At 46.9% G+C, this 12,029-nt stretch overlaps 1 protein-coding gene and 1 pseudogene across 1 annotated transcript in view; one reads left to right on the top strand and one right to left on the bottom strand.

The window, feature by feature from the left end:
- Positions 1–5,834: 5,834 nt before the first annotated feature.
- Positions 5,835–8,759, top strand: LOC119887372 (annotated as a pseudogene).
- Positions 8,760–9,421: 662 nt separating this feature from the next.
- Positions 9,422–12,029, bottom strand: part of LOC119887373 (serine/threonine-protein phosphatase 2A 56 kDa regulatory subunit delta isoform-like) — a gene marked incomplete at its 5' end in the record, with an annotated part of 12,349 nt that continues 9,741 nt past the window's right edge. Inside the window, 1 exon segment of the mRNA XM_038698187.1 lies at positions 9,422–12,029. This exon segment is cut by the window's right edge and continues 152 nt beyond it.

Raw genomic sequence — 12,029 nt, 5'->3', positions numbered from 1 at the left:
TCATCATTACTTCCAGCTGAGGCACAAGGAGGGGTTGGGTTTACCAGCTGATCCACAGTCTTAAACAGAAACCTGGGATTGTTTTTATGTGTAGTAATGAGTTCAGAAAAATAGTGTGTTCTCACATCCTTAACCATGTTATTGTAGTTAATTAATAAATCCTTCAGACTGAGGTAATGGACTTGGAGACTGGATTTTTTCCATCTGCGCTTTTTGCTTTCCTGCATTCCCTTTTGAGGCTGCGAATGCTGTCATTTATCCAGGGTTGCTTACTAGCTTTAGACGTAGGCCTAACCTTTAGAGGAGCAGTAATATTTAGTGACGACAAGCAGATATGATTGAAGTGATCGACAAGATTGTTGGCGTTGGAATCAGACAGGTGTTGGCTTTGGCTCTGAAAGAATGCGCAAAACTTTGAAACACTTTGTTCATTAAAGATGCGAGAACACACAGAGCTTGGTGAGGCGGCATGAGCAACAGGCGAATCGCAGCTAAAAACAATACATCTGTGGTCAGATATGGTCATGTCCACTAATTCCACAGAGGAAATGCTGACACCCAGGGTAAAAACCAAGTCCAGTGTATGACCACGGTTATGGGTTTGCCCTTTGACATGTTGTTTGAAGTCTACTGAAGCGGCCAGCACCGCGACCAACTGTGGGAATGGGACAGAGATAAAAAAAGACTTTCCACACTGCTTTAAAAAGTTAAAAGACGGTTAAAAAGAGGGTTAGCTCAGACTGCTGAAGAGCTGTGTCATTTGTTCCCACATGGACTATCACTCTTGTGATGGAGGACGGGAGCGACGGCATCAGGTCCTGGAGTTTTTTTAAAATGTCAGCCGTGGTGGCACCGGGGAAGCAGTGAGTGGTAGCGTTAAAGAAACGGAGGTTTCTGGTTATGGAGTCACCAATTATTAGTGTGGGTGGGGAGAAAAGAGGACGAGGAGATGCCGGTTGTGGGGATCCAGAGCAGGACTGAGCAGAATCTGCTTCAACACTGCGTGCGGACCGAGGATGGAGTGTGTGAGCTGCCGAGTGTTGTGTTAGTAGCAGTAACAGACCTGAGAGAAGGGCTACCCGACGGTGCAGGGTAGAGACGGCCTCCGGAGCGTCTGAGCACAGCCTCCTTCAGGATCCTAGAAAGAGTACCCAGTAGCGTTGATCACGTTTTTACGGTCATCTAGCTTAAAATCCATGTCGGATGACTAAAATCCTTGACCCACGTAAAACTTAAGTTAAATAAAAAGAATATAATAATAAATAATAATAATAATAATCTTTATTTGTAGAGCACTTTTCAAAAACAAGTTACAAAGTGCTTTAACAAGTGTAAAGACAATAATACCCAAGAGACAAATATATATAAAAAATGTAACGAAAAAGTGTGGATTAAAACTGGATAAGATCAATAAGACTGGATAAGACTGGAGCTTCTCAGAAGGGCTATTAACGTAGTGGAAGATTCACCTATATATGTCAATATATCATCTGCGAATAATGATATTTTGTGTTCTGTCCCTCCTTCATCCCTCATCCCCTTTATATCTTTATTCTGTCTTGTTGACTTGCCAGTGGTTCAATACTTGCAGCAAATAATAAAGGACTCAGACAGTCTCCTTGTCTGTCACTTTGTTTTTTAGACATAAATATTTTCTGCCTTTCGTTTATTTCAGTTTCACTCATACGTTTTCACCTGTCAAGCATGAAGAACAAAGTCAACTAGAACTGCAAGCAGTTATACGCAGGGTTAAAGCCTCCCGGCGCAAGCCGCTCCCCCTGGCCCAGGTGCCCAGGTGCCCCGCTGCAACTTGGGGGACCCGTGGAGAATAAATGAGTTATAAATGAAAAGGTCTATGGGAGTGTTATTTAATTTCCAACTTATAGCGTCACCTAGAGGCCGATTGATGCAAAATTTCACAAAGCCCCTCAGGAGGGTGTGCCAGATAAGGTCCGGGAGTTTGGTGTAGATCGGCCATTGCAAACGTAAGATGTGACAGGACATCGGCTGTTTTTTGCCGGATCAAAATTCCCTCTACAAACTTTCTTCGGCTCGGTCCAGAGATGGTCTGTGCCAAGTTTCATGGCAATTGGACTTGTGGCTTCGGAGGGGTTAATTAAAATAGGTTTTCCAGTTTTCACGATTTAGCAAAATGAAAACGTCATCGCACAGAGGCGTATCTTATACCATCGGAATCGGTAGCATCCCCCAAACACGTAGTAATAGGGTTTATAAATGTGTGATGTAGTGGTGCGTAGTTATAAGGAAAAATGTCCTTTGGTTGAAAATCCTATAGAAATTAATGGGATTGTCTGACGGTATTTGAGCTTCCATTATAGCGCCACCTTTTGGCCGAATTGCACCAAATTTTTTAGGCTTGCCCCAAATTTGGTATGAATCAGACTTGTGGTTATGGAGATATAAAATGCATGTAAGTCAATGGGATTTTTTTAATCTTGTTTAATCTACAATAACATGTAGGGGCATATTTGGGTGAACTTTGGGGCCTGTAGTAAGGGGACCACGCTGAACAATTTGGCTGTGGATTCATGTCAGTGTGACTTGTGGTTACAGAGGAAAATTCTTTTCGAATGAAATAGTGCCACCTAGGGGAGAGTTGCACCACATTTTGTACAGGCCCTCAGGGGGGCGTCCCACATTAATATTCCAAATTTGGTGTCGATCGGCCATTCCAAAGCGAAGGTATGATGTCATTTCCTGTTTTTAGCGTTTTTCGCAAACTTTTTTTAGCCTATAATTTCGACATTTTTAGTCGGATCAAAATTTCCTCTTCAAACTTTCATCAGCTTGTTCCAGAGATTATCCATGCCAAGTTTGGTGCAGATCGGACTTGCGGCTTTGGAGAAGTAAATTAAAATAGTTTTTTCCAAAAAATTAGGCGGAAATGGCCGTGGCCTATACCACGAGATTCAGCTCAATCCCCCGAACGCGTGAATATAAGGTTTTTGATATCCGCCTTCGTAGACGGGCGTTCCAAGCCCAAACGCATTGACTTTGCTTATAGTGCCCCCTAGAGGTAGAAGTATGTGGATTTTTGCGACTGAGGTATTGTTGGGGCTGTGAACCTAACCTGTGAGTTTCGCGTCTGTAGCACTTACCGTCTAGGCTACAGTATCAGTTTTATGCATGGAAGAATTAAAAAAATAACTAGAACTCCAAGCACTTCCCTGGTCCTGCGGAGGGCACGCGAGTTGGCCTGGGCCCGCCATGATTTATTGTATACACGACCAGAGTTATAAATGAAAGGGGCTTGCGGTTACGGAGATCTGAAATGAATGTGATTTGCAATGAATAGTGCGACCTAGAGGCCGATTGACGGCAAATTTGACACAGGCCCTCGGGTTGGTGTGCCAGACAAGGTCCCCGAGTTTGGTGTAATTCGGGCATTGAAAACGTGAGGTCTGATTTGCCTGTAATTCGGCCGTTTTTGGCAGATCAAAATTACAAATTACAAACTTTCTTCGGCTTGGTCCAGAGATTATCTGTGCCAAGTTTCGTGGCGATCGGACTTGCGGCTTTGGAGCAGTTAATTAAAATTGGTTTTCCAGTTTTTGCGATTTAGCGAAATGAAAACGTGATTGCACAGAGGCATGTCCGACACCATAGGAATCGTCAGTATCCCCCAAACATGTAGACATAAGGTTTGAATGTGCAATGTAGTGGGCCGTAGTTATGAGGGGAAATGTCCTTTGGATGAAAATCCCTTTGAAATGAATGGGATTGTCTTACCAGATTTGAGCTTTGATTATAGCGCCACCTGTAGTCCCAAACTTTTTTAGGTACAGGTACAGGGTACAGGGATGGGGGGAAGAACGCAGCCTTGAGGGAACCGGTGCTGAAGGTCCTGGACTCTGAGACATGTTTTCCCAGCTTCACGTGCTGCTTCCTGTCCGTCAGGAGGTCTGTGATCCACCTGCACAATAAGATTGTTCCATTATCCTCATTTCGGGTATATATGTTGAGTACTGATATACAACCATTACATATCTTCCCATATTATCTTTTATTACTGATTTGAAAGAAAATGGTAGGGACTTATTAATTAATATAGCTATGCCACTTTTCTTGCGATATGAAGCATGAAATACCCATTATCTTTTTAGTTTTTTATATTCATCCTCCACCAAATGAGTTTCTTGTAGTAGAGTATTGAACATTGTGAGTTTTTAAGTTGGCTCAATATCTTCCTCCTCTTGATGGGATGATTTAAACCATGGATATTATAAGACAAGTTTCAGCCTGTCCATATCAGTTTCAGTTCAAGGTAACAACCATCAAGTCCACACATCTCATAAAAAAACCCAGACTGTGCACAAAATTACCCAGTGAAAAAGATCATCATTACTCCAGGACTATTATACAGTAACAAAAAAAAGGTGACTTCCAGTAGTCCCATCACCAGAAAGGTGTGGCGTTTTTTCTCTGGGCAAATAGCACTAAGTGCAACTTCAAAGGTGTTGTGTAAAGTGTAGTCCGTCCCTCTCGTCCTCTTCCACGTGGATCCCCATGTCCTTCAGCTTAGGTGCAGCCTCATGAGTGTAGCGACCGTCTTAATCCAGTCCACAAACACTGATCTCACACAGAGTTTACAATAGACGACAATATTCTTCTTAGACTGTGACACAATCATGGCAGCAGCTACTTCCAGCTGTGGAAAGAACGCCTCTCTCCCTCGTTCTCCTCTCTTCCTGTAGTTTTTGGCACTCAGCGGACATGAACAACAGAAGGTCCGGTCCAGCTGAGCTGCCGCAGTCGTGGATTCACATCAAGGTGCGTTCAGTAACGAGCAACGCAGCGTTACTTGGTTTAGTAACTAGTAATAATATTGCTGTTTTAGAAAAGTCATTAGTTACACTACTAGTTACTGGGAGAAGTAAAAGTACATTGTCCAGGACGTGTGGTTCTGTCAACAGATTACACAACATGTGGATCAGAACAGCAATGTGTCACTTTGTCATAGGTGTCGTTTACACTGGGGACTCGGGGGACATGTCCCCACCACTTTTTGAAAGCATTTGCTAAAAGTTTTCTGCAAATTATCTTGCAACAAGAAATGTTAAATAACAAATGAAAAGGCTATGAGAAAGGTTAACATGCATGATATGAATGAATAAAATGCAATGTAAACAGAAGAAACAGATCTGCCTTGCCCCAAAAGGTAACTCAGGCAAAAAAAACAAGCTTCTGATTACTGCATTATATTCGATAATAGTTTTTATTGAATTGTAATCGACCGCATGAATTTTGTTTCCCTTCATATAAATAAAGACAAAAAAAATGTCTCTAGAATGCAGGAAATTAAGAGCTTAATGCTCAAAATGTTCGGGGGGCAGACTCCCCAATCATAGAGCTTATATTCTAAATAGTATTGGAGAATATTGTTATCTTGTTCTCATGACTCCCCAACACAAAGTGACGTCCTTGGACTTTGTGCTGCTGAAACTGATAAAAGTGCTTTTTAAAAACCAATCTGTGGACGAGATGTGAAACACTGAGCTGAGGGCCGAGCCTCCATTCAACTAAACTGTAAATGCATAAATACGGTTACTAAATGAAATGTGAGGCTGAAAGATCTGCAGCACCTTTCTGTTCATGTGTTTTCATGGACTGATCTTTATTCCACTTGGTTATTATTTGTATCATAAAGAATTTTATATTTTCCTTTCACACCAGATATTTATGAAGAAACTCTCTCTAACTTCAGGAGACGAGTTGTTTCATGTGTTTGTTTGTTGGCGTTTTGTTCTTCTTCTTCTTGTAAATTGTTAATAAAGTTCGTTATTTAAAAAAAAATCTATTTGGCGTCACGCGTCATTTTGTTTGTCGTGACGTACTCGGAAGTGTGCTCAGCTGCTGCAGCTAGCAGCGGCTAACAGCTCCGACAGAGACACACAGCAGACAGGTAAGAACCTGAACTCCTCACCTGAGGGGGAGGCTTCTCCTCTTCCTCCTCTTCCTCCTCTTCCTCCTCACGCGCTGGAACAACAAGGAGGAGAAGAAGAAGAGAGAGTTTAATTACCAGCTCAGAGCAGCTAACAGTTAGCTTCGTTAGCTGCTGGCTGCTGCAGGTGTGAACCGACCCCCTGCGGAACACCGGGCTGCAGCACCCGGGAACTCTGGAGCAGACGGGGCTCCGCGTGGTCACCTGTCAGCTACATGTTCAGGTAGATCCCGGGGTTCAGGTGTGTCTCGTGCGTGAGGCTGCGTGCTGGTTCTGCAGAGGACCGTGACGATGATGACTTGTTAAATGACGCATTTAGATCCATATAGCCGCGCGCTGCCGGGTCCGGCATCAGACCCGGTCCCGGTCCAGACACAGGTGGGCCCGGCTGTCAGCAGCACCAGGCCAAAGAGTTCTTAAAACGGTTCACTTGGTTCTTGGGATTCTGGGAGCTCATATGGGTCGACTGACCTGTTCACACCTCCCCCTGCACACCTGCCGACCCGCGCCGTCACTGCCGGGTAGAATAAGACCATGATGGTCTGGCTGACTCCAAACACTGCATACAGGCTTTGCTGTAAACAGGAACACACATAGTCCACATGATCCCTCCAGCTTGAGAGGGTATCCAGGTGGAGACCAGATCCCTGTGTGGACACTGGGGTCTGATCCCCCACCGGCCGAGGGTCCAAGTTTCTTTAGTGCTAACGGTGAGAGCGTCTGGGTTGTGGTGAAGCAGGAGGAGATGGCAGGTTTCCTCCTGGTGCACTCGTTTGCGTACAGGGTGAACAGGACGGCGCCGCCCGCACCCCCCCCCTAATACGAACAGGACAGTTCTTGGCCGTCAGCCTCACAGCGACACAGAGGCCCCTGTTGGGGCCCCAGGTGTGTTAGTCCTGGCTGTACCTGTCCGCTCCACAGTTCCAGGAGTCTGACACCAGCTGAAAGTAACCACCTCTCCCCCCTGTCTCCCCCCTGTCTCCCCCGTCTCCCCCCCAGTGTGTCCGTGGATGGAAGTTTGCAGCTCCACGATGGGACCGGAGAGAGTCTTGCCGAACTCTGAGGACGAGCTGGGGGAGGACGAGCGCCCGGCCGACGGAGCGCTGCTGCCCGTGTGGAGTGGGGGGAGGGAGGGGGTGAGGAGGAGGAGGTGGGAGAGATGGAGCTGGAGGGAGAGGAGGAGGAGGAGGAGGAAGAGGAGGAGGAGGAGGAGAACAGTGGAGGGTATTATTACCAACCTCTGAACCAGGACCCTGAAGGCGTGAACGGCGGCGAGCAGCCGGGGGAGGAGAGGGGGGAGGAGGAGGAGCCCTCCCCCACCGAGCAGGTGCAGCACAGGATACAGGTGAGTTCAGTCTGGGACGCCGGCAGCGTCTGAGGGGGGAGGATGTGTTTGACTCACCCGTCTGTCTGTCCTGCAGGTGATGGGTCTGCACCTGCCTGAAGCTCCGCCCCCAGAGAGCGACGAGGAGGACGACCCTGAGGGGGCGGCGGCCCAGAGGAGCCGAGCCTCCATCCCCATGGACGCAGGTATTAATTAGATCAATACATCTGATCAGTACAAAAAAATAGGAAACATGACATAAACTAAAAAGCTGTAACATCCTTCCTGTCCACTGACATCACTTCCTGTCGCCCCGCAGACCACGTGGAGCTGGTGAAGAGGACGATGGCGGCTGTGGCGTTGCCGTCTCTGGCCGTGCCGTCGTGGGCCACAGAGATCTCAGACGACCAGTGGAAGGACATGGTCCAGAGCACGCTGCAGAGCCGGCAGAGCGCCGGTGCCCTGCGCCTCACCCGCAGGGGCAACATCAACGGTCCCTGAACGCACCGCCACAGCTTCATCAATCTTTACTGACTCTCTACTGTCCCTGAACGCACCGCCACGGCTTCATCAACCTCTACTGACTCTCTACTGTCCCTGAACGCACCGCCACGGCTTCATCAACCTCTACTGACTCTCTACTGTCCCTGAACGCACCGCCACGGCTTCATCAACCTCTACTGACTCTCTACTGTCCCTGAACGCACCGCCACGGCTTCATCAACCTCTACTGACTCTCTACTGTCCCTGAACGCACCGCCACGGCTTCATCAACCTCTATGACTCTCTACTGTCCCTGAACGCACCGCCACGGCTTCATCAACCTCTACTGACTCTCTACTGTCCCTGAACGCACCGCCACGGCTTCATCAACTCTACTAACAATCAACCTCTACTGACTCTCTACTGTCCCTGAACGCACCGCCACGGCTTCATCAACCTCTACTGACTCTCTACTGTCCCTGAACGCACCGCCACGTCTTCATCAATCTCTACTCACTCTCTTCTGTCCCTGAACGCACCGCCACGGCTTCATCAACCTCTACTGACTCTCTACTGTCCCTAAACGCACCGCCACGTCTTCATCAATCTCTACTCACTCTCTACTGTCCCTGAACGCACCGCCACGGCTTCATCAATCTCTACTGACTCTCTACTGTCCCAGAAACGCACCGCCACGGCTTCATCAACCTCTACTGACTCTCTACTGTCCCTGAACGCACCGCCACGGCTTCATCAACCTCTACTGACTCTCTACTGTCCCTGAACGCACCGCCACCGCTTCATCAACCTCTACTGACTCTCTACTGTCCCTGAACGCACCACGAACACTTCACTGCCCTGCCAGAGGGTTGGGAAAGTAAACAGTGAGTGGTAGTGAACGAGTGAATCACCTGAATGTTGTCTTGATCCGTTTGTTCTTCAGATTTTATTTTACTTTTAGACAATAAATAAAAGATTATTTCTCCGTCAGACTGATTTTCCTGATTCTGAGCTATTTAAAAGCAGAGAACAGAATCAGTAACCCGTCTCAGCTCTGAGGAGTTAAATCCCTTTAAATTGATCGGGTTCAGGCTTCGGGTCATATGTTAGTTTTGAAGTGAGTGAAGCCACCTGGGTCCAGGTTCAGTTAGACCTTCAGACCAGGACCGCAGCCGGACTCCAGCTGGACTCTGATGAGCTGCTGGCTAACGTCCGTCTCCTCAAACCGTCCGGCCGACGTCTGAACTACAGAGCAGTTTGTCTTAATATAAAGTTTAATGTTCAGAATCAAAGCGCCGGAACACAATTTTACAAACTCTTTTTTTTCTTTATTGTTTGAGGAATCATTTAAATCTCTTAATGTTGAACGTTGAGGACGTTTCTGGGGAAATGAAATCATCTGAATTTAAAACGTGCTTCTTAGAGAGTAGATCAGTTAGTGACAGTAAACTCAAGGTGTTTGCTTCTTTCCTCTTTATAAACTAATCAAGAAAACATCCTGCAGATTCTTCATTATGTGCAGCCACTCTGTGAACTTAAGTTTGGGGTTTTTCAGTGTAAAATGTTGGATATTTAGTCACATTCCACCTTAAAGCCTTTGAAACCTTGTTTTGAACGATTAAACGTGTGTGTTGGTATAAAAGACACACTGGTTGTCAAACATGTCCACTTTATTTCTGTTTATTTTGTTCTGTACATACATGAACATCTGTACAAAATCAGACTTTCATACCATGTAATGCTCCAACAAATAAAGTTCAACATTATGTACAGGACGACAGGAAGCAGCGTTCAGGTTTGTAAGTGTCGAGTGGACAGATCGCCGCCATGTTTTCTTTCCCTAAACGTCTCGCCGCTGGACAAACGCTGTTACAGCTCCGCCCCCCCCCCCCCCCCCCCACTGAACTACACGTATTATTATCTGCAGGATTGTCCTTAAATTCTTAGAAATGTCCATGTAGTTTGGTTCAGTTTGCTGAAAGGTTCTACTTTAACGGATGTTATGATCACATCGGATCAATAACAACTCTTCCTCTGATTAAAACCAGACTCCAGTTTGATTGACAGTAGAAGCTGTGGCGGCCGTTCGGTCCAGCGGCGAGGGATGGCTTTCCCGCCACGGGAACGGTCTCCATTGACAGCGAATCACGGGACGGTGAGTTGAAGACCACGTGCAACAAAAACCAGCTGACTAGAACGTAAGAATAAAAAAATAAAATGAAGGGGGAGGGGCTTAAGCGTTGCAGTGGGACGTGGCCACAAGTCGATATACATGGCAATATACAAGACGTCTCTCCGCCCACACGCCGCCGCCTGGAGAGTAAAAGTGTTTTCATACGGAGGATTGTTTCTGCGCCGCGGTGCAGTACAGCAGCGAGGTTACACGGTTACACGAGGAAATGCTCGATAGTCAAAACAAGAATGGCGAACAGGTTAACGCTCAGACCTGAACGCGCTCTCTCTGGATTACTGAATCTGGAATATGTATTTGCTCGTGGGCGTTTCATGTCACAAAAACGTGGCCTGCATCTTAAAGGTCGTGTCTCTCAGTTCACTCTGAGCTTCTATCACAAGTGTGACTGAACTTTGCATCTAAGAAACTGAATTTCACACATTTTCTTTAACTGCTTTCTGGACGACGGCGAGTTTGAAGAAAAATGCACTTTAATGACGTTTGTAGTTTTTCTTCAGTGATTTAAATTCATTTCTGCTGCAGTTAGTGAAAACAAGTCTGTGGCGGTGAAACGAAAACAACGATCCTCAACGTTTTCTCTTCGTTACGAACTTTTCAGGCAGCGCCACACGCTTGTTCGTGTAAACACGACCCAGACCGCAAAGGATCATGGGAATCTGAGTCTTAGGTTACATGAAAGCGTATCATTCAACTACTTAAAGACACGCACACGTATGTTTATGTGTGTGTGAAACATTTAGTTTGGTTCTGCAGCTGAAGCGTTTGTTTAGCACGTCGATCAGCGACACGTCTGAACCGTTTGCAGCTCCGATAGCAGCCGTGTGGAACTGATCCAGACTCGGGTCGAGCCGCAGCCGGTCTGAGCGCAGGAAGTGGGTCTGCAGGAACAGCGTTCACATTTACAGACGCATTTACAGGAAGTGACTGATCCTGACGCGTCTGATTGAAAACTCTAAAGATCCTTTAAAGGTTTCATGACAGCAGTGAAGTTCTGCTGTCGGACGTCTGTGACACAACCCGTTTCCTGTTGTACTTCACAATAAAAGCATCCATGCGGTCGGCCCGTGTAAAGCTTTAACGTGAAACGAGACGCAGGAAGTGACTTCGCTGTTCTGATTAGTGAAATTAGAATAAAGTGACAGCGTCTCGTGGATTCACTGAAACCGGTTAATATTCACACCAGAAGCTTATTTCACAGTCTGCATAATTTCCCACAGCCCCTGAACATATCACGGCAGTTTGGTGTTTGACCTCTGACCTGATGAGACGTTCAGATTCGAGGGGTTTTGTTCTTTACGTGTTCAGACTAACGACAAAATAAAAGGTTTGATCATGCAAACGACTTCTCTCATTGGTCTAAACTTGATGACATCATGACGACAAACATCAAAACAAACAAAACAGGAAATGAATCAAACTTCCTCTTGGTTCTGCTGAAAGCTGATTGGACGTCTACATTCACTGTGTCTCCTCCTCCTCATCATCATCGGTCCGTGTGAAGCCGCTTCAGAGTCCAGCTCAGATCCATGCTGACAAGTGATTGGTCAGGTTGGGTGGAGGGGGCGGGGCTCTGGGGTGAAGCTGCTGCCGGAGGACTGGGCGAGTCAGTGAACTCATCTGTGCTGCGTTCAGGTGTCACAGGACAAAGGAGATGCGTTAGAGCTCTTTTCCACTGCAGGAACTCAACGCCATGAAACCTGGAGCTTCACAGGACCTGGAAGGTTCTGGAAGAACCTGGAAGGAGACGGCAACATTCATTCACAGGTGGTTCGGTTCCCGAAGTGGAAAAGGCCCAGTGGTGATGCGTTCAGGGACCTCCGGTCTTTGTGCCGCCTGCAGGCCGTTTGTGATTTTGAAGCTGATGAAGTGGATGATGTCATCGTCACATGACCACTGACACGCTGAAACAGCTCTACAGAGTCCCGCTCTTTAGCGGCCCCCGGGGGCCAGAGGCCAGCTTTGTTTTTTGTTTTAGTCCTGATCTGACCCCAGACCAGTTTCTCCACGACAGCTTCAACTTCCTCCCCAGAGAGACGGACAGGAGGGGTGCGGAGTCGGGCTCAGGG

This window comes from Micropterus salmoides, unplaced genomic scaffold (genome assembly GCF_014851395.1).
Source record: "Micropterus salmoides isolate LMB-PRFRI ecotype aquatic unplaced genomic scaffold, ASM1485139v1 Ms_hic_scaffold_4158, whole genome shotgun sequence".
NCBI classification, from domain to species: domain Eukaryota; kingdom Metazoa; phylum Chordata; class Actinopteri; order Centrarchiformes; family Centrarchidae; genus Micropterus; species Micropterus salmoides.
This window is presented reverse-complemented; position numbering and strand designations above follow the sequence as displayed.